A 15049-nucleotide genomic window follows, 5' to 3' on the forward strand; every position below is an offset into this window, starting at 1 on the left:
ACCTACTCCCTCCCTGGAGATTGAGCTAACATCACATGACCAGAAGGGCTTACCATGAGCCATCTTGGTAGCAGGTAGCATAATGTATCTGATGAGGTCCCAAGAGCCCATCATGAATAACAAAGATATTCCTATAACTTAGGAAATACCAAAGTTTCAGAGGGTACCCCCTCTGGAATCTGAACAAAGGCTGAACTTTTCTTTGGATGGGTCAAATTCGCAGCTACACATGCACCAAGTACATTGGAAAACTGAAGAAAAAAAGGTACAGTAGTTGTTACACTAAAGCCAGGTTTTATTGGAAACAAAAAAGCTGCTTACATAAGGTCAGTTTCATTGAAAGGATAATAGATTGCATATAAAACGGAAGAGCCGGCAGCAAAATATTACAGGATTTGCTACCTCACCATTTTTTACCTGTTCTTTTAGGTTTGGGACCTAAGGTTTCCATACAATGGCATGAAAAATTGATTTAGAAGTAAAATTAGTCATATGGAATCCCCATTTCCTTCTTTTTGCATAATAACATTTTCATCTGTATATACTAGCATGCTTCATCTCATTGTAGATTTGCCTCCATGCATTCTGAAAGCACAAAGAAGCCATTCGTTGCCTCTTTCACCCCTCCCCAACCTCAGGAATATATCAAAATATATAGAAAATGTGTGTGTATACATATATAAATGTGACTGTGCTGTTAGATTCTGTGGTCACGTGAATCTTTTGTCCTCTTTCTTCTTGCTCTAAATGGCTTTATAAGTTAAATGATTCGATCACTGTTTTACATTTGTACATATTCAATTACATCAGGCATGGCTCCAGGGAATTTCAAAATGTTATTATATGTAGTGAATGGGCAGAACACCATGCAGACTATTTGAAATAGACATAAAATTTTATTTCCATGGTTGTCTTCTTATTACATTTGTTCCAGCTAAACTGTATGTGATAAGAAGCAAAATAAAGGTGAGTCAGTCAAGGAAAGCAGATTGGATACCCATAAATCCATTGTAACTAACCTGGATATACAGTTGACCCCGACGGTCTATTCTTCTACATTTGTCTGGTCAACTTCTATTGTTTTGACCTAAACCTCAAATCTTAACCAAATGATGTCACCATTTACCTTCCAAAGAAAAAACAAGATTTATGTATATACAGGCACACACACACACACACACACACACACACACACGCCCGCTTTGCTTGCCATCAAATATTCGAACTTGCCATATGTACCAAAGTAAGCTAACAATGCTTTTCCTTGGTTAAAACAGATGTGCAGCACCTTTGCCACCCAAAGGTAGTACCTCCTTATATGTTTTCAATCTTATCATCTTCACTCTTCTCTGGAAAATTCCATTATTGATTTTCCCTCTTATTCCTTTTCTTTTTTTTTTTAAATTGAGAACATTTTATTTATTTTTACTTTTTACTTTTATTTTAGAAGGATAGAGAGAGAGAGCATGAGCAGGAGAGAGGGGCAGAGGGAGAGAGAGAGACAGAGAGAGAGAAAGAGAGAGAGAGAGCGAGAAGGAGGGAAGGAGAGAGAAAGAATCTTAAGCAGGCTCCACACTCAGTGTGGAGTCTGACCCGGGGCTTGACCCATAACCCTGAATCAAGAGTCGGACGCTCAACAGACTGAACCACCCAAGCACCCGTCCTTTTCTTTTTTATACATTGCAACATCAAACATTGGTGTTTGAACATACTCAATTCTCTTTTATTTAAAAATTAAAATCCTTCCCTCAAATGCTATATCCTGCACCAGTTAGGAGTCTATCCCTGTCTTCACCTTTAAGGCCAAACTTAATAAATCAACTCATCTCCAATTCACTTTCCTAACTATATTAGTCTGAACTTTGGCTTCCATCATTGGACAGAAACAGGTCTCATGAAGGGCCCTCAAAACCCACTGCTGCTAAATCCAGTGAATATGTGTAGGTCTTTTCTTAACTTCTCAGCATTATTTGATTCTTTGGCCACTCCTTCCCTCTTGAAATATTTTCTTGCCCACCATTCTCTTGATAATATTCTCTTGATTTAGTTATAGCTATGGCTGCTCAGCTTAAAGTTTTTACCTTCTTTCCTTAGCCATTTGAGGTCGAAGCTACTAAAAGTTTATCAGAGACCCAATTATATTATAATTTTGCATTTTCTTTCTTGGAGCCATCATCTATGCTCCTGTCTCCATTGCTCCCAGATACAGATGACCCCTAGATCTGCATCTCCAGCTCGGACAGCTCCTTTGCATTTCAAGTATGAATTTGCAACAGTCAACTTGACAAATTGTCTCAAAAGCTCTTCAGACATAGCATATCCAAACCACACTCATGACTCCTCATCTTTCACCAAAGTGGTGTCTTTCTTGTGATGGTCCGTGTCTCATCCATTCAGTTGAATAAAGTAGATATTTGGGGGTTATCCTTCACACCTTCCTCTTCCATACCTCTGTATCCAGTCCATCACCCAGTTGCATCGATTTTATCCCTTAAAACGTAATTCAACATATCTACTTTTTCTATATCCATGAACAAATTTCAGTCCAAGGCAACATAATCTCCCTACCAGACATTTAAAAATCTCCTCACATGTATCCCTGTCCATATTTATACTTCTTGCGTCCTCCACCCTAATACATTCACCATGCAATAGCCAGAATGATCTGATATATCACCTCTGCTTTAAACACCTTAATAGCTTTCTGTTAAGCTAGAGGTAGAGATAGAGATAGAGATAGAGATAGAGATAGAGATAGAGATAGAGATGATAGAGAGATAGATAAAAATGCTTGAATGGTTTACAAGGCTCTGTTTGCCCTGGCCCCTAGTCATCCCATTCCTCACCCACCCCTTGCTTGCTTTGTTTTAGTCACACTGGCCATCTTCAAAGAATTGAAAAGCCATGCTTGCCCTGCGTTGTGCATGAAATACTCCCACTCCTTTACTTTACCCAAGTAACTCTTAACTTATCTTTAGATCCTGCTTCACTCATCAGCTCCCCTAGAAACCTTTCCTGATATCCCTGTCTAGATCAAACCTTCCTATCATATGCTCTCATGGTAGCATTTCCCTCTCTTTTATTTAATGTATCACCTTTATAATGTTATACTTATTTGTGTAATAATTTCATTGATCTTTATCTGTCCTATAAGACTATCTTTATGGAGGACAGGGAACATATCAATTTATTGGCACCCCCCCCCCAGAATCAAGCATAATGTCTGGTTATCATTAAGAATGTGTTAAGTACGTAAATAAATGAAAGGAATTTTACTAGTTTTTGATCTACAAAATCACTTACAGGGAGCAGACTTTCTGCTTTTGAGGGTAACATTGAGCCACTTATGGGAAGAAGGCATTCTGTAAATTTCCCTTGTTGGTCAAAATGTGCTCCTCAAGAACTTGGAAAGTCTCAGAGGTGATCCAGAGGTCAATTGGGATGTAAACAAGAGGGAAGGTTACCTTGGTTGGCAGGGAACCAAGACGCCCGCCAGCCTCTTTGTTCCATTTGAACTAGATTAACTTTGATTTTCCCTCTGTTTTACATTAGATTTCCATGAACTATTTTGTTTGGATAAGTGCCCACTCTTCTTCCCTATCAAAAAGATTTGAAGATGACCAAACTAGTAGATAAGAAAATGGGTAGGTAAGAAAATAGAAGCCCATATTAAGGAACTAACCCCAACTTGAAGAAGTGGCTAATGTAGAATTTCTATATTGGATGACAAATAAAGAATCCCCAAGAGGAGGAAAATCTCTTGGAAAAAATATAAGTAGTCCTCTTAAATGACAAAGAGAAATGGTTCTTTTCTCACTTCTCCTTCGTCCTCCTCGGTAGTTCCCATTTCCTCTTGCTGCTTTTATTCTCACAGTATTTGTTACATTATCAAGAAATAGACTTCACAGACTGAACATGAATGTTCATTGTCTGGCTTTGTAAAGGAGAGCCATTCTGGTAACTAAGTTCCCCAGGCAATTTTCATTCTGGCATTTGCCAGATATTGTGTGATCCCCGAACTTTCCTCAATTAAATAATTGACTGTCACTCATTTTTGTTTCTGAAGTGAATTTGAAAATATTCGAGCATTACCTCAATCCGTATAGACACAATCCATCCGTTCCAAGGAATCCTAATAAGCAGAAATGAGGCAAAATGTATTGTTATCCCTTCTTTGCAAACACCAGAGGGCGCTAAATACCAAAAAAGAAGTCAGAAATGTTCCAAATACATGAATAGATTTTCTCACTAGAGGGAGCAAATGATAAGTTACAATAATACACTGTACATACTGTTGAAAGAGCCTATGTAGAATATATATACTACTTTAAGATAGGGGAATGAATATTTCACTCTAGAGAAACATTACTATCAGAATTTTAATAAAAATCAACCAAAAAGATAATCTCTTTCTCAGGAATCTTAAAGCGATAGAAAATCTGTTTCCATATCATATACATCATTACTATCCCCTCTTCCTCTTTGTTTCTCTACTTTTCTCCCCTTTCTCTCCTATATTTATGCCTCTATTTTTTTTTTCTTTTTTATCGTAAGTAGGCTCCACTCCTAGTGCAGAGTTCAACTCAGGGCTTGATCTGACTCTGAGATCATTATCTGAGCAAAAATCAAGAGTCAGATGCTTAACTGACTGAGCAACCCAGGTGCCCCTTATGCATTTATTTCTATCTCCATCTCCAGCAATAGGACTATCAATATATCTCTGTCTATCACGTAAAACAATGAAAACTAAAACTTCTCAATAAAAAAGTGAGTAAAGCATGAAAACAGAAGTCACAGAAATAACATGGCCCCAAAAAAATTATTAAAAAAAAAAGTTCATCGGTATTAGTAAGAAAGTAATACAATGAAAAACCAAAAATCATAGTGTGAAAAGCTAGAAAGTATACAGCGTAATAGGCACTTTCACATACCACTGGCAGGAGTATTAAATTTGTTTTAAAAAATTTCAGAAAGCAATTTAGAGATCATTTGTGTAGATAGATAAATAGATAGATCTTTTTCACCTGAAAATTTTCACTTCTTTAAATCTTCCTTAAGAAAATAATCATAAATATGTAAAATATGAATGTACAGAGGCATTTGTCAGAGCAATGTAATAGTAACAAAGTGGAAGTAAACTTAATGTCTTATAGTAAAGAAAATGTTATAATAAATTACCATTATAGCCATAGAATATTATATTTTCATTAAAATGTACTTCTTCAAAAATTATTAAATGATATTTGATAACATCATAATATAATGTTAAATTTAAAAAAAACCCAGAAAATATAATTATTTACCCAGTATGTTTCCAATATATTTTTCAATATTCCTTTATTAATGGTGGTTAGATTTATGGAGGAGGATTACAGATACTTTTAATTTTTTTTCTAAAGTTTTCACACTTTGTAAAGGCTGTAGGTTGGGTAATGTACTAATCTTATGATTAGAGAAAAGAACCCAGTTAACTAAACCCTTTCAACTGAGAAAACCTTTAAGCCTGAGTGTTTAAAACATGTAATGCCATCTGTTTGTCTATCTATCCATCCATCCATCCATCAATACACACGCATATGAGTGGGATGTGAGAGTACTCATTTTGCAATATACTTGCCAGCATTGAATAATATAGTTTGTTTTTGTTTTATGTTACATTGTTTGATTATTGTTAAAACTGAATATATGTCTTAGGATTTTTTGGCCATTAGTAATTCTATTACTGCAGCAAATTTTCTACTGTATAATATACAGGCCATATTCAAATTTCACCTCTATACCAATAATTTCCATTTCACAGTTTTTTTCTTCAGTCCAGAAACAAATTCAGTATTACACAATGCATTTACTTGCAATATTTCCTTAGTCTCTTTTAACCTAGAATAGTTCTTTAGGCTTTTTATTTGTCCCTGGCAACATTGACTTTTTTCAAAAGACCACAAGCCAGTTATTTTGTAGAACATCTCTCAACTATTTGTGGAGTTTTTTTTTTTTTTTTTCCTTCTAGTTTAATTCATGCTATTCATTTTTGTCTGGGACAACAATGAAGTAATGCTTTCTTCTCAGTGAATCACATCACATCTCCCATCTTTGGTGATTAATAACTAATTTCTGGAAAGGTGCTTTGATATAATGTGCATACCCTGTATCTCATCAAAATTTGCACTTTAGTTTTATCAGCTTTCGATGATTCATGCCTGAATCAATTATTACTAAGATGATCACAAGATGATTTTTTAATACCATCATTCCTTCCACTTTCAACAGTTTTCATTCTTCTGTTATAAAAAGTTGTCTTTTCTATTCATACATATTAGCAGTATAGGCACATGGATTCTTTTTTTAGTCAGTGGGCTGTAATCCATAACTACTATTTTTAATTGTGATATTCCAACTGTGCCAGATTTGACCACTGTGGCTCTCCCACACAGGGAGGGGTCCCTCCCGGCCCTTTCGCCCTCCCACCTCCCCCAGGCTGGAGAAGGTGTGAGGTGGTCTCAGCCTGGAACCTGACACAGCAGCGGAGGCACGCCAGGTGCCCCCACACAGAGCCGCCAGGTCCTGGCATTTCAGCCCCCCAGCCCCAGCCGGCACCCAGTCTTGAGCAGGCAGGGGCAGTGGATGGGTGGGGACGGGCTGTGACACCCCGCAACTCCAAGCTCCGAGGCCCAGGGACAGAGCAGCGAGGCCAGGACAGGGACCGCGGCAGGGCTGGGGGCCGGCGGCGAAAGCTGGGGGGGTTCAGCTCGGCCCAACCCTGGGCACCCAGCCCTCGCTGCGCCCCAAGCTGGGAAGGTGACATCACTGCCTTCTATGGGGAGGGTCCAGCCCCCAGACAGCCAAGCCCACCCACGGGATTGCGCAGGAAAGTCTCCTGCCTTGGCCCGCCACCAGCCCTTCTGGAGAGCCCACCCCCCGCCACAACCCCGCGGCCCCCAGGGCGTGAGGTGGCCACGTCCTCCTCAGGCGGTGCCCCAGCTGGGCTCCCTCCATCTTTCTCAGAGGCCCTCCTGGCAGGGGAGGCGGCCGGACCCCCACCCCGCAGTACGGGGCCCTGGGCTCTGATGCTCTGAAATGTGTGGGTGGGAGCTCGGGGTGGGGGAGTCAGATGCCAGAACACGGGCCCCCCTCGGGCCCCCACATACTTGAATGTACAAGCATATTTATTGCTCACACGTGTTTGCCCTGTTGTCAGTGGGTCCTTTCCAACCCAAGAGATACATGGTTTTTGTTTTTCCCCAAAAAATAAAGTCTGCCAAGTGAATGCTGTCGCGTCAGGATTAGTGCTAAGAGTGTGGGAGGCCCCAGGTGGCCGACTTTACAAAAAAAAAAAAAAAAAGGCTTCCTTCAGGAGAGACTTTTGTTCTACTGACATGCCCCCACCAGCTTTTTTTTTTTTTTTTTTTTTCCAGCTCTTCCTTACTTTGTGGCACCACAGAATGTTCCCAAGTCATCTTGTACTTTTCCTGTCTCAACCATGGAAAATTCCAGTCTAAAAGTACAGGGTTCTTTCTAGCCTTCCTCTCTTCCATATTTGTATCTTCCTTCTCTAACAGGGAAAACCCTAGCTCCAAACATCATCAGCGCCTTTACTCATTCACTCAATACTGCAATACACAGAAAGTAGTATCAGATTTGCTAAGCGCATACTGCTGTGAAATCTATCAAGTAGAATGAAAGCTTAGTTTACAGTTCTTTTCGTCTTTAGAATACAGATATAGTTCAAAAGTTATCTGAGTTTTAAAAATGTTTTTAAACGTTGTTTGTTTAGTCCTTTTATCCTCCTCATACGGTTATGTTATTTGAAAAATTATTTTTTTCAAATATAATTACATTTGATTAAGGTTGCCTTACTTGAAAAAGTTAAATTGAAGGTCCTTATGGTTTGTTGATCCATTTCCATGCAATGCCAATTTAGAAATATTTTCATTTTTGCAATGTCTATTTTTGAAGATGAAAAGCATCATATAACCCAAAGTATAAAGTAAATATCAATGAGTCCATGCTGATACAAGTAAATGATTGAATAAGTAAACAGGGAACAAGAGATAAATCTTCCATGTAGAAGAATTCCAAATAATTTATGCAGTTATTTTGTCCTCAAGGAGGTAGCACATAACTCTTTACTCTGTTAGTGTGGGCTGTGCATTGTGACTTCCTTCCAAAGAATGTAAAGGAGATAAAAAAAGTGACTTCCTTCCAAAGAATGAAAAGGAGGTAAAACCAAACACTGTCTCATCCAATTAACCAAGGTTAACATCACTAGTGATAAGCCATGTTGATAGTACTTACCCTTGATATAATGGGAGGAAAGTGGCCCTTTACCTCTGGTCTTCCTGCTCAAATAATGTCTAATCATGAGAAGAACACCAGACAAATCCCAGTTGAGTGACATTCTACAAAGTATCTGGCCAGTATTCTTCAAAATTGTCAAAGCCATCAGAAATAAGGAATGAATGAGAAAATATCATGGCCAAAGGAGTCTATGGAGACATGACCTACTAAACGTAATGTGGTGTCTGGGTGGGATCCTGGAACAGAAATAGGGCATTAGGTAAAAAATAGGGAAACTTGAACAGGTATGAACTTTAGTTAATGACAGTATATTAATTTTGGCTCATTAATGTAACAATTGTACTATATTATTGTGCAGTGTTAATAAGTAAAACTGTTTATGGTGTATATGGGAACTCTCCCTACTGGCTTTGCAATTCTTCTGTAAATCTAAAACTATTTTACAATAAAAAGTCTATTTTAAGGATCAATATAAACTATTTGGAAAATGCAAAATGTTTGGAGGGCAAAACTTAAATTATCTCTCTCACCACTCCAGCATAAACACCTTTAATATTTTTAACATATTTCTCTTTCTCTTTCTCCCCCCAATCCTCCTTCCCTTCTTTCCTCTTCCTTATCTATCCTTATCTGTCTATTTCTACCTCCATTATTTTCAACAGTTTTAGTACACTCCTCTTTCTCCCTCTCACACACACTGACTCTATTTGGGTAAGTATATGTGTGATTTGACCAGGATCCCAAAATAAAATAGATGTGAAATTGTAACTGACTCTTGAAAACCTCAACCAAATCAAAAATTTAGAGGGATTGGAAAGTAGGCAGAAGAATTGGCAAAGAGGTGTCCTTAGAGAGAGTTGTTTCTACACTGTGAGTCCTCACTCCTGGCTACTCCAGGCATTGGATAAACCTTTACCTGAAGCTTATCAAGGCAGGGTAATATTTATAGGACCACTTGTAAGAATTAAACTGTGTTTCTGAAATTGAGAAAACTTGAGAAAAATTTATGTCTGAGAATACCACCATAGTCTATGACAGCAGACCACCTACAGGGAGCTAGTTACATTGGGATATGTATGGACTCTCAGACTTTATTGAAGCAAGGGAAGGGAAAGAGTTGCCCATGAACCGGGTATAAACTATGCAGGAGCAAGGGACAGTATTGGGTTATCCTAGGTCCTCGCCTGCAAAGCTATCTAAAAGTGCAGATGAGCCCTAGCTGCAAGAAGCTGGATATTGCCAATGGATTCCTGGGGGCTAAGGAAATGAACTATAAGCAACTTGTAATAATGATGCATCTGCCCAGGTCAGGGGAATTGATGGAGAGAATACTCATTGATGGTGACCACTAAGGATCCAGTAATGTTTGCAGGTGACTGAGATCACAAAGCCATCCAGGCTAGTCAAGATGCCTGTTTTCTTGTCATGGGCTGGTTGGATAGCTGTTCATATGTTGAAGCTCTAATCTCTAATGTGACTGTATTTGGAGGTGGGGTTTTGGGGGGATAATTAAGTTTAGAGGTAAGGTATTTATTTAAAGAAATAATTGGGGTGCCTGGGTGGCTCAGTCGGTTAAGCATCTGACTCTTGATCTCGGCTGAGGTGATGATCTCATGGTTTGTGAGTTCAAGCCTGCATCATGGGGCTCTGTGCTGACAGCTCCTGGAGACTGCTTGGGATTCTGTCTCTCCCTTTCTCTGCCCTCCCCCCCTTAAAATAAATAATTAAACTTAAAAAAAAGAATTAAGTTAAAATGAGATCAATAAAATGGGCCCTAATCCATTATCATTAGTATTCTTTAAAAAAGAAGAAATCTGGAGACATAAAGAGACACATCACAGAGGGGAGACCATGTCAGGATACAGAGAAAAGATGATCATTCACAAACCTCAGGAGAAACTGAACTGAACTAAACAGGAACTTCTGACACCTTGATCTTGGACTTCCAGACTCTGGAACTTTGAGAAAATAAATTTCTGTTAAGCCACTCTATTAGTGGTATTTTGTTATGGCAACCCTAGCGAACAAATACAATATCATCTATATATCTTTGACATATCACACTTAATTTCCCTTCCTGTTCTCTTTTCTGACTCAGAACTCATTCCTCAAACATAATCATTCTCCTTCTTTTCTGTTATTGTTCTTGGCTTCTTTCCTTAGCTGCAACTGGCACCTCTTCTTTTAGGCCTGCTTTTAGCTTCTACGTGTACAAAATGGATCTAAATGGATGTTGGCACTTTTCCTGAGACCTTTTACACAGGGCTAATGGACCACCAAATCCCATCCTTTCCATTCTCAACCCAAATCCTGTGGTTGAATTGAACCAAAGCCTGGAAGCAACACCTTATAAACTTCTCATCAACGAATATCCCACCAAGACTTGGAGGAGTGAACTTCTTCCCCTAGATGGGTGTTTGAAATAGTAAAAAGTCACACAGAACCTGGAATACAAGTTCAAAGTCTCTGCTGGCTCCTCAGCAGAATAGGCTCAGCCACGGGAGAGAAGCTGTTTGCCTCTGACAACCTCAACTTGGTCTATACCAACAATCACCTCCTTTCCTTCTCTTTTTCCTTATGCAGTGAGGCTGTTACCTGGGGTGGAGCTGTGCATAGTTAGGTGATATTACTCTCTTTTGCCAAGGGTTCTTTTTACTTAAGTTGTTATACATGGTGGGCCTTTTGCTTTGGCTAAAGGAACAAAGTTTATTTCCTTTTTTTTTTTTTAACTCTTTTTTTAGAAACAGGTGCCAAGACAAAGGAAGAGATGGAAAGAGCAGAGGCAATGAAATGAGGTTTGCTGACCAACAAACCCCTTGGGTCATGTGAGAGCTTCTGGGAAAGAGAGAAGTTAGGACCTGAGTGTGATGAACCCCTTTTGTGAGGGATCTGATGAGAGTCTAGGAACTTCCAATGCTGTGATGGGACTCAGTCACCAGGAAATTGAAGGGAGGATCTGTCCCCTCCCTTTCCTACAAATACCCTACTTTGACCTGCCGGAGCATGAGGAGCTCAAGCTTGACTGGGTGCGTGTATTATCACAGGGGTGCTGAGGTTCCTCCAAGCAGCTGTGAAATCCTGGGTTTTGACAAGGGAAACCTGAGCAAGACACAGGAAATGCTCCACAGCAAACTTCTGGCTGGGGCTGAGCTGAGAGACCGAATTCTGAGCATGTTTTACATGCTCATTAAAGATCCCTGAAAAGGGGGAAGGAAGATGCTCTGCTGGGCAAAGGAGTGTGGGGGTGCATTGCAAGTACTGACTGGGGCAATTTTAAGGTGGGCATTTACTTTCCTTTTACTCCATGTTTCCATGTAGAGGGAACTCTAAGTCCAGGATGACCTCATCCCATAAAAATCAACTTAGTTACTTCTACAAAGACCCTATTTTCAAATAAGTTCACATTCACAGGTACCAAGGGTAAAGGCTTGAACATATCTTTGAGAAGAAACTATTCAACCCACCACACTGCCCTGCCGAATGAAGTGTTCCTTCCTCTGAAAATCACTGTATTTTTTGCTGATCTCAATCAGGTGAGAACATTTTGTCCAGCTTTATTTTCTATAGTTTGCATGACCAAAATGTTAGTGTTTTTCATTTTCTAGGAAAAAAAATTCCTATTTACTTGGATTTCATTTTTTAACATACATTCTGTCTTTACTCACCTCCCATCTGTATGGAGTAAGAAGCCCCAAAATGCTTGCCAATTACACTGTGCTCCACTGATACCTACCAAGGAAGGCAGCCTCGGACAATTCACGACACAGGCTGTGATTGATTGAACTATTTCTCTTTATTCCTGGGCACCATCAAGGCTACATTTTCCACTTTGCTTCGCAGTTTGGTAACTCACTTCTGCCCAAAGGGACATGAACAAAAGTGCTTCGTATCTCTTCCAGCTGGCCCATCCAACCTCTCATGAGATCACACATTCTTTCCCCAAATTCCCTAACCAACCCCCAGTCTGGATATCAGGGCAAACTGGAAAGCTATATGTTAATGATGGTGAATCTTTTATTAGTCTAGATTCATGAATGATTAAATAAACACTGATCAGGGACACTAGTTTGGAATTTAATGGAGTAAGAAATACACTTCTCCTCCATTCAGTATTAAGTTAGAGAGATTTTGAGGGTTATCTGTCACAGGAGTGAACACTTGATTAATACAAGCAACTAAGATGATGAGTAATATTCAATTAGATCTTTCCTAATCAGGAAGGTTGAAATTCAGAGAAATAGAATGGAGGGGTGAGGGAGGAAATTCCATCAAAAATGAAAGAATAAAATTTAACTATTTTGGTGACCCATTAGGTCCTAATGAAATAACCCTTACTACCCCCTCCTTACCCTTCTAACATCCACATCTTACTTGCTGGGTTTCCTTCACCTTGATCTCTTTGGCTGGACTTGAGCATGTCACAGGGCCTTTGTGTATGCTACTTTTTCTGTCTAGATTACTCTTCTTTAATTCTTTGTAAGATTAGCTTCTTTTCATGATTTGGGCCTCAGCTTAAGTATCGTCTTCCCAAAGAAGGTTTCCTAGATATTCCTGTATAAATTACAAACAAAGTAACCTCCCCCACGCACCCAATCCAATAATTCTTGATAACATTATTCTGTTGCTGTTCCTATAACCCTTTGAAATAATCATTTAAAATTGTTTACCTGTTTATTTCTTTCTCCCCAGACACAGAAGTTTCTTTAGAATAGGGACTTTATTTGTCTTGGCCACTTTTGTGTCACCAGAACCCAGAATAATGCCAATCAACAATGAAGATGCTCAGTGACATTTGTTGAAAGAATGAGGGAGGAGAGAAAAGAGGGAGAGAAAAAAAGGAGAGAAAGACATATGGTAGAAAACCTTGGAAGATCTTGTTACATACAGTAAACTTTTAATTAGTTAAGTCCTGAGTTTACTCCTTCCTGGTTCTGTTAAAGGACTTACTACGCACTTTACTATATACTTAAAGAATAATATTCTTTCAGATTAGTTACCTGTATTTTTCAATGTTCTCATGTAGTAAGTGGCATATTTCACAAAGAAAAGAATGTTTAAGTTGGATCCACAATATCAGAAAATGCTTGAGAGGTACAGTTTTTGCAGTTTGAGGACAACTGGCTGGTTTTGGCTACAGCCACAGAAGGAGACTTGGCAAAAGACTGTCAGGGCTCAGAGATTCAACATATCTCAAGAGGGCTGGACTTAGGAAAGAGACAAAAATCAAAGCCATTTCAAAGGGCCCAGGAACAGGAGAGGCAATAACCATCTTATGGTAGAAATGGTCTAGGCAGGATACCTGGCCGTCCTCGATTTGCTGCTGCCTCATCACGTGCCTGAGCATGGCCCCTCTGTGAGGTCCCACCTGCCACCATGGTTGGATGAGTTCAGATCTTTTATTTTTGTGCCATTTGCACAAGAGCCAAAGAATCAAATAGGAGTGTCTGATTGGCAAAGTCTAGGTCATGTGACTGTTCCTTAGGCATAACGCCATCAGTATCTGCTAGGAGAGAGGGGAGTGCCCAGAGATGAGAGACACATTCCAGGAAACTGTAGTTACCAAGGCACAGAGGCAAGAACCTGCATGGTGAGTACGTGGAAGACCCTGGAATGAGGTCGAGATGAGGAGAAGGAGAGAGTTTTGAGGTCACTAAGGAAGGCTATGGTCCAGTTGGGAAGACCCTTTTCTGCTGGGCTCAGAAATTTGGGCTGTATCCTGGACAAAATGTGCATATTATTTCTCTAACTAGATCCTAAGTTCCCTGAAGGTTTAGAAGGTAAAATATTTATCACTCCACTCTACCGACACCGCCAACCACAAAAATACACAGCAGCAAGCACCGTACTTTATACATCACAGCCAATCAATAAAGTCCTTTCAAGTTAAGTAGAGATGATAACAAGTTGACATAAACTTATAATAAAAGAGTACAAATAAAAAGCCAAAGCAGAGCAATCTTAGGAAATTAGAAAGAGGCTTATTCATCTCCAACCCCTTCCCCTTCCCCTTTGTAGGACTCTGGATACACCTCTCCCCACTAGTCTCCCTTTCTCTAGAAGGTACACAGGGTAATGGAGGAAATGGCACATAAATACACTGTCAGTCAGACATGACTTCCAGTCCATGCTCTGATGCTTACCAGCTATGTGACCATGGGTAAGACCTTTAACTCTCGGTCGTTTAGTTTGCTCATTCACAAACAGGGACTCATGGTAGTGAGCTCACAGTTGTGATAGTTTAACCTAACAGGGAAGTCCCTTTCTATCCCCTCTGCCTTCCTGTTACTGAGGCACCAAATCCAGTCCTGACCTTTCTGCAGCTTTCCAATGCCCCAGGATTCATTTCTCTCCTTCTCTCCTCCTGTGCCCAGCCTTAGGTTCTCATCCATCTTAAAGGGCATAGCTTGTGATTCATATAAATGAAACTTTAATGGTGCATTTAGATGCAGTTAGAGAGTTATCTTTGTCAGCACATCACCCAGGGGCATCTCCATAACATTGATTGGTAATTGCTTTCACCTACAACACATCTGCTAGGTAGTAAGAGTTTTCAGCTGTAATGTACAAAATTAATAACCCATTAGGATGCAGAATAGAGCAGAGACCGAGAGCGTGATTGCTGGAGTCTATTCACCTCCATGAGAATTCTGTTTCTGCCAGTTATGGGCTATGTGACTTTGCACAAGTTATTAAAAACCCTCTGTGCCTCAGTTTCCTCATCAGAAAAAGAGGGAGAATAGCCTCTGTTATACGA

The 15049-nt window shown here is 39.7% G+C and overlaps 1 protein-coding gene and 1 long non-coding RNA gene across 2 annotated transcripts in view; one reads left to right on the forward strand and one right to left on the reverse strand.

Annotated features, from left to right (window-relative positions):
- Positions 1-298: 298 nt before the first annotated feature.
- LOC122200676 lies at positions 299-8373 on the reverse strand. Its single transcript, XR_006193888.1, has 3 exons — positions 8293-8373; positions 4093-4132; positions 299-939 (listed from the first exon to the last, which is right to left on the reverse strand). It is a non-coding gene; the product is annotated as an uncharacterized LOC122200676 (long non-coding RNA).
- Positions 8323-15049, forward strand: part of ANO5 (anoctamin 5) — a 106580-nt gene continuing 99853 nt past the window's right edge. The window contains exon 1 of the mRNA XM_042906393.1: positions 8323-8427. The gene's annotated coding sequence lies outside the window, so the exon portion shown is untranslated. The remainder of the gene's footprint in view (positions 8428-15049) is intronic.

The sequence above is a fragment of the Panthera leo genome, chromosome D1 (assembly GCF_018350215.1).
Source record: "Panthera leo isolate Ple1 chromosome D1, P.leo_Ple1_pat1.1, whole genome shotgun sequence".
Lineage (NCBI taxonomy): Eukaryota > Metazoa > Chordata > Mammalia > Carnivora > Felidae > Panthera > Panthera leo.